Here is a 7,472-nt window from a genome sequence, read left to right as displayed (position 1 = left end):
ATTTCATAGGGATTTTCTATCATCTACTTTGCTCAAACCAAGTTTTCCAAGTGCAGGAACAGTGCTCTAACTACCAGGCAAGAGGTAGAGCTGTCACATCTCTTTAATGAGTATTCAAAATGTTGTGTTCAGCGCTTCCAGACAAATAAACGGTCATGGAATGTCATTATAATAATGTCATGAATGTATTTACATGTCAATGCATATATTCAGATGGTGTCTATCCTATGGAAAAAAAGGCACTAACCCACAGTTGCTGCCACTTGGCTGTAAGGACTTTTGCATTAACTGTTACCTTTTTTCTCATCGATATGCTAATCACCTAGTTTAGAGCACTGAGCATCGCGCCGAGCAGTGAAAGGAATACGATTCTGCTAGGTGGCATGTTTTTAGCCTTATCTATCAGCTTAATAAAGCCCCTCTTTGTGTATAGCTATGATGACTGAAAAATATTAAAAGTCTCTGTCTGGATCCTGGCATTTCATTCTTCTGATTACTATGGGGAGTTGGGGGGGGGGCAGCTTAACATGAATGATAGGTAAATACAATTGAGTAGCTGCTAAAACTTGTACCAAATGCTTCTTCACAAGTACAGAATGTTCCCAAGCAAAACCAAGAAGGAAGCTGCTCATACACTGCGCTAGTAGGATACACAACAGGATAACAAGTCGCAACTCAGCTCAGTTCCCTTCATTGCTGTTTTCCAGCATCAACCATACAATATAACTAAGAAAAAAAGCCCTTTCTGGCATGTCTGCATGTCATGCTTTGGGGGGTTCTTAGCAACCCAAAGACCTCAGTTCACAGCTGCTGCTTTTGTTTTTTTTTCAGTTTTCATTTTTATTCATTTCCAGGGCTTTACAAGACTCATACATTTTTTTTTTCAGCAGCTGAACTACTGTAAATGTTATGAAGAGTTTAATAACAGAGGCTGCTAGGAAAATATAAAGCATTCTCTCAGAAAATACCAAGTGTCATATATTACAGACTGCCAGTGTTATCATCTTTAACATAGATCAAGTGCTAAGGATGACAAAAGCTGGACTCATTGGACCTTCCTGAATATGCTGCACTGTGATAGAATGACAGATTATTCTCTGACATTAAATAGCAAGAAAGAAATCAAAAATATCTCACATGAGGTCATATTCTGAATTTTCTTTTTTTGGTGTGTGTGATTTTGCTCTATCAAATTCACAACTATAGTTTGAAAGAAGGAAGAGAAGAAATAAGAATTAAGAAAGGAAGCTTGAACAGTGATATCTGAGGTTTCGATTTCTTTTTAAGTAACCCATTTTCTCCAAAGATCAAAATGAGAGTGTTCACTTATTTCTCCCTTTCTAGATGCAGTACTCTAAGCAGACCGCTGATGCTGAGGGCATATCAATAGTTTATGGTAAATAGCACTGAAGTATCAAGGAACTTAGGCTCAAACCTTTGACTCCTGAATCACTTGCACTTCTGTTTATACTTTCTTTCATATTTCATTCTTTAAAACATTCATTTCCCCCATCCTGATTTTAAAGACATTCAGTGCTGTTTCCTTGAGTTCTTTTGGAGATCCAATTATCCTGAGATGCACGTAAATTGCACTAAAATCAGTGGACCTCTCCACTGTCTTTGAACTGTAAGCTTTTATACTTGTGGATGGTGAAACATAATTGTTAACTAATAGCCCATAGTTATGTTTTGGGTTTATCAGCTGTTTAGCACTGTCATTAAGGAAGCTTGTTCTTTTAGGAAATAGTCCCAGTAGAGGACCATTAAGCCTCTTTCCCTAAGCAGAGTATCAGTAGTTTATTGCATTTCACATCTGTCATGGTTTAAACCCAGCCAGCCACACAGTTTCTACTCTCCCCGCCACTTTCTTCCCTCCCCCACCCCCTCCCTACTCCCAGAGGGATGGGGAGGAGAATCAAAAGAATGTAATTCCCCCAGGTTGAGATAAGAACAGTCCAGTAACTAAGGTATAACACAAACCAATGCTTCTACCACCAATAATAATAATGACAAGGGAAATAACAAGGGAAGAGGCTATGATACCACCCACCGAAACAAGCCCAATCCAGAAGAGCGGGAGTGCCCTTCTGGATAACTCCCAGTTACCTCCCCGGGCATGACGTGCTGTGGTATGGAATACCTCTTTGGCTAGTTTGGGTCAGGTGTCCTGTCTCTGCTTCCTCCCCAGCTTCCCCTCCTCCCTGGCAGAGCATGAAACTCACAAAGTCCTTGGTCAGAATAAACATTACTTAGCAACAACTAAAAACATCAGTGTAATCAGCTCTGTTTCCAGGCTGAAAGTCAAAACACAACGCTGCCCCAGCTACTAAGAAGGAGAAAAAATTGACTGCTACTGCTAAGCAAAGGACAACATCCTATATGCATAGATTCATACCAACAAAATTGTTTATGCAGCTACTGCACTGAGTTCATTGAACACTGACCATAAAGATATTTTCCAGGGAATCCAGCAGAAAGTTACACACTATCAACGTTTTGGCTGGGCTGAAAAAGAAATAAGAAAAAAGAAATAAAGGCTTCAATCTGAAGAAGAAAACCTAAGAACTCCAGGGTTTTGGTGCAAAAGTGCATTCTGATGCATTGACCTTTTAAAACTCTGCTGCTTTACACAATCCTATATCCACTTCATCTTAAAAACCACTGTTCAAATTGAAAAAGTATTGGAAATTACAGCTGAGAGGGTGAAGAAGGAGGCATTCAGCATTTTTAAACATACATATTAATCATAAGTCAAGAAAAGGTCTGAGAATTGGTGGCTGCTCAAGGAAGATGATGAGACAGGGAGTAGTGTCTGTTTTCTAAATATCTGCTTCATGAAAGCTCAGAAGAACTACTCATACTGCAAATGTACAGCTGGCATGTGGAAAAAAGAAGATAAATGGGTATTTTTCTACACTAACACTGAGTAAGCCCACTCATTCTTCTGACACAGTGGGAGAGTGAGAAACACTCAGAAGCAGGGTGGACGCGTAAATTTGAACTTGTATTAAAACAGAAGTAATCATTAAATTTTCCTTATGTTGCCTAATTAACACAATATAAAAGCAAAAAAAAAAAAAAATCAAATGGACCTGACAATGCTTTGAAGTATCTTATTATTCACAGTGATTAGTTTATGGCTATTTATTTCTCGTGTACTAATTTAGACTAGGGATGCACTGATGAGGCTGCTTTATTTCTTCATTTTCCATATATTAGTGTTGAAGGGGCAATGCTACAGCTGTGTGCGATTCTGAGCAGCTTAGTTGGATGAATAAAGTTGGTCATGTTGAAAGGCAAACCCAGTTCTGCATCTCTTCCTTAACGTGCATATCTCATTAGTCAGAAAGAATTATTCAGAATCAATTAATTGGTGGAATTTTCCTTATATGGACTGTTTATGCTAATTTATCACAATACACAGATGCTATAATTCAGACAACAAAGGACTGGTTCCAGGCCAAGGAATGTATGTAGCATACAGGTGAGAACACGGCAAAAGATTTAGTTATAATATAGTTATTAAATACAAGATTTATTATTTATTAAACATAAGTAATAACTATTATTTCTTAAACATAAATAATAATTATTATTTCTTATTCTTTCAGTAAAGAAAGGGTTTCTTAAGTGTAAAAATTACTTCTGAATAAATTAGAGAGACAGATTTGAAGTATTTACAAATTGAGGAGCTTGCACAAAGCTGGGAGCAGGAAAAATATATCCTTTATAATTCTAAGAGCAAAAAGATTGTTTCTGGTGGTTTTATCTACAGATTTCAATCACCTTTTCCCTAGGATTCCTAGGATTTTTTCAGGCATTCAACATGGTGCAGGAGAATCAAAAGCTGAGGACTTATACTTGGCTTTGCTGACTGTCCCTGAGCACATCTCTTCACTCTCCCGCCCTGCTTCCCACCATGCTTTTCTTGCCAAGGCTGTAAGCTGTCTGGGAGAACAGCAAACTCATGACCTCTCCACAGTGTCTAGCACGTTCACATTGGGGTACTTGTACACAACTAGAATACAAATAATAATGTAACTTTCTCCTCAGCCAGGAGGTTCTTATCATGAGGCATTATATTAAAAAACACTGAAAGCCTTCGCCAGAAGTTCCTTCACATCATTTTTTCTTATTCCTGAATTAAACCAGATGTGAGTAATAGATTTCATTTTAAGTTATTAAATAGAAATGTTATTTGTGCAGTATTTCATGAGCATGTATTACCAGTAAGTGAAATAGTGAAGCTAAATATGTAGGGAGAAGGGGTGTTTATAGAAGAAATACAACTGTACTGGTTGTCCAGCTGCAGTAGGAAATGAAATTTCGTCTATCATCTGCACAAAAGGAGGCAAAACCTACCTACCACTATATTCCCCTGAAAGCATGAGTCACAGACCTATTCAGATCAAAATATGGATGTCAGATGGTTAGCCCTCAGGCTGTCTGGCAATCTGCTTGCTGCTCAGAAAGAGGTAACAGCTGCTTTGTATAAGACTAATAAGTATGATAGAAAAGCCCACACTGCCATGCACAGCTGCACACCTGAAGAAAATAAGCAGGGCAGGATGTATCTGAACCTCAGGAAACAAGTAAATCCTGGTAGTGGGCCTAGAAGCAAGGAAGCCGGGTATCCTCATTTATGGAGAATTCAAGGAAGATTCAGTTCTTTTGTTCATTTTAGTAAGGCTAGGTTTTTTATTTATTTAGATTTAAACCCTTTTGAAAATGTAATTCTTTAATACTGTTTTACACTGTCTGCATTATATTTATGTTGTTATATGGGGGGTTTAAAAATGAGTTAATGGGATTCAGTTGCTGTCTTTGATAATCTCACTCTGTTCTGTAGGCAGCTGGTTCTGGGGCACTGTGTAAAGAGGGCCATGGAGCAGAAATCCACCAAGATACTGCAGGAACATCAGCATCAAAAACCTTCAGCTACTGGAAGTGAAAGGTCAGAAGATGGACCAAAAGTTCCTTATTACTCTAGAAAGCAGACTTCATGGTTTTGTTTTGAAGTACTGAAAATGAAAGGGTTTGGTGCAGTTTTCTTCCTTGAAAAACAAAAGGCGGAGGGAGGTGAGAGGGGGTGCAGATAATTGCAGTTACTAAATCAATCCCAAACAGTATCTGTGGATGTACAGATGAGTGGACCAGGAGTAAACACAACCTGTGGTATATATGTTGGATTGTTTTCAAAGAAAACCACAACTGTGGGATCACTAAGAAGGTTTCAAAACTGTGCACTGATCTTACAAAACTTTTAACTGCATTAAAACATGATTGAAAGAAAAAAACAAGTAGATCTGAGATTGGAAATAAACAAAAGCAAGCTTTGATTTATTTTTGAATTCAAAAAGCTTTTCATTATGACACTTTTATAACAGGAGAAGGTTTAAAACCAAAATGTTTCACTCCCTGACAAATGTAATGTTTCATTTAAGCTAAAGTGGCTTTTTTTTTTTTTAGAAAACTCTTGATTCCCCAAGAAGCTAAAGTGAGTCTTGGCTTGGCCTCAAAAGGTGCTTTGTTTTTACAATGTTCAAAACTTTCAGGGAAAAAAGAATCCTTTATTCACACAGTTGTAGTGAGACAGAGGGGGAGAAGTGGGTAGCTGATGAGAGGAAATGTACTGAAGTCTTTCCCAAGAGATGGTGCAGCTGATGTTCTTCAAGGTCTATTATGCTGTAGCTGTTTCCTTTGTCCTTCCTTGCAAAACAAAGAAGTATCCTCCTTTCACTTCTTTTTGCTCACCCTGCACACAACCTAAACATGAAGAAGTGATAACAGACCCTTGTAAACTAAGCGCTAGATATCTTAGGCCAACCTTGACAGAAGCCTTCAGATGTATCTAGCTAACAGCTTTAACAAGATACTCATGATTGTAGGAAGTTTGTAATTCAACAGTCTGAAGTAAAATGAAGAAATATCAGACCCTCATTAAAAAGGTTAGTTATTTCTCACTCATTTAGAAACCCAGATATAAAGAGTGCATCTGGCACAACAGTACCTCTGCTTAGGTGCTAGTAAGACACCCAAAGAAGCTTTCTTGATTTGAGGAAAACTTTGTGAATAGAGATCAGGTCCAAAATATAAGACTCAAGGCCAGATGCAAAGATTTAACTTGTCATTTTATTTTCCATAACTTTACTTGATTTCTATAATTGGTGTCAGCTCTCTCAGTAAAATTTCAATCAGCATGAAGAGTGGTTTCACACCTGGGATGACATATCTAGAAATAAAAGTTTTAACATTCAAGTAGTCTACTGCAGGCTTCCCCTTTGACCTCTGGGGAGTTGAAACTCTCCCTTCAGCTTCTAGCCTTTAAGGCAGACACAGTATTGTATTTTCCACCTTGCCTGCCTGGGTTTGGAAGTTGCTTGTAGCAGACAGTATTACAGAAAGTTTCACATCATCTGCTCCAGAGGGTTCCTCAACTGCCCCTAAAAAATTTAACAGCGAATGCCTTGTTCAGGCCCAAACCAGGGCTTAAGCAACTTGAAAACGTGTAGGTCTGAGTGTTTAAATAAAAGCAAACCTTTAAATCTTGACAGTTCACCCACATCTGACAGAATATATAGAAATGTTTAAAACAATTTTCCAGATTCAGGTTATAAAAAGATATTCAGTGTAATTGTGTCAAAATCTCATAGAAATAAGGGAGTGTCTTAAATGTCAAAAAGTATTTAAATGCTAATGAATGTCTGATTCATATATAAATGAACAAGATAATTTAGGAAATAAAAATGACCTCCTTCCTCCATGACCTATTGATTATATGCCTGTAACACCTCAGAGAATAGGATACCACCCACTTCTTCAATGAGGCTTTTTCCTTAGTATGGATATTCCGAGATATCTTTCAACTGTCAACACATGTGTTTCAAATATGCAAGAGCTATGATGGCTGAAGTGCAAGCTTGTTATCTATTCAGGTAATGAACAGAGATGTAACTGCAGTCATTATATTAAATTCTGGAAGAAATTCAGCATTAGCATCCAAGTGATATGACACATGCTTCTTTTATAAAAAGCTTTCAACACCCATCTAAATTAGTTAATGAGGAAGAGAAAAAAAAAATCTGACAAATGATAGCAACAGTATAAAAGTAAAAAACATGTCATCCTGGATTTAAAATACATGTAAAATATTATTTGCATTAATACTTCTTTTAGGAACTTTCATGTTTATAAGTATCCTGGTTATCATTCCTAAGTAAAGGTCTTTTCCACCCAATTCCCTGTCTGGGAGAACAAGAAGAATGGGGAACTCTCCTGTAGGTTTTATGGCAGAAATTTCTGCTGGTGTTTTATGGAAGATTAATCCAGACGTTTTTTCCAAAAGCATTAACAAAAATAATGCTACAAATACTACAAGTTCCAGTCTCCAAAATACCATCTATTTGTGAAAATTCCTTTCCTTTGAATCATGAGAAAAGCTTGAGTATACATATTTTTCAATGATAAAGGTA

General features: G+C 37.4%; 1 long non-coding RNA gene across 1 annotated transcript; it reads left to right on the top strand.

Annotated features, from left to right (window-relative positions):
• The first annotated feature begins 4,628 nt into the window (after nt 1-4,628).
• On the top strand, nt 4,629-5,441 carry LOC133211651 (uncharacterized). Its single transcript, XR_009725251.1, has 2 exons — nt 4,629-4,683; nt 4,850-5,441. It is a non-coding gene; the product is annotated as an uncharacterized LOC133211651 (long non-coding RNA).
• The last annotated feature ends 2,031 nt before the right edge of the window (nt 5,442-7,472 follow it).

The sequence above is a fragment of the Neopsephotus bourkii genome, unplaced genomic scaffold (genome assembly GCF_033783945.1).
Source record: "Neopsephotus bourkii isolate Nb327-2 ecotype Australia unplaced genomic scaffold, CSIRO-AGI_Nbou_v1 NB_638, whole genome shotgun sequence".
Classification (NCBI taxonomy): Eukaryota; Metazoa; Chordata; class Aves; order Psittaciformes; family Psittacidae; genus Neopsephotus; species Neopsephotus bourkii.
Note: the sequence above shows the minus strand (reverse complement) of the source record. Positions and strands in the feature narration are given on the sequence as shown.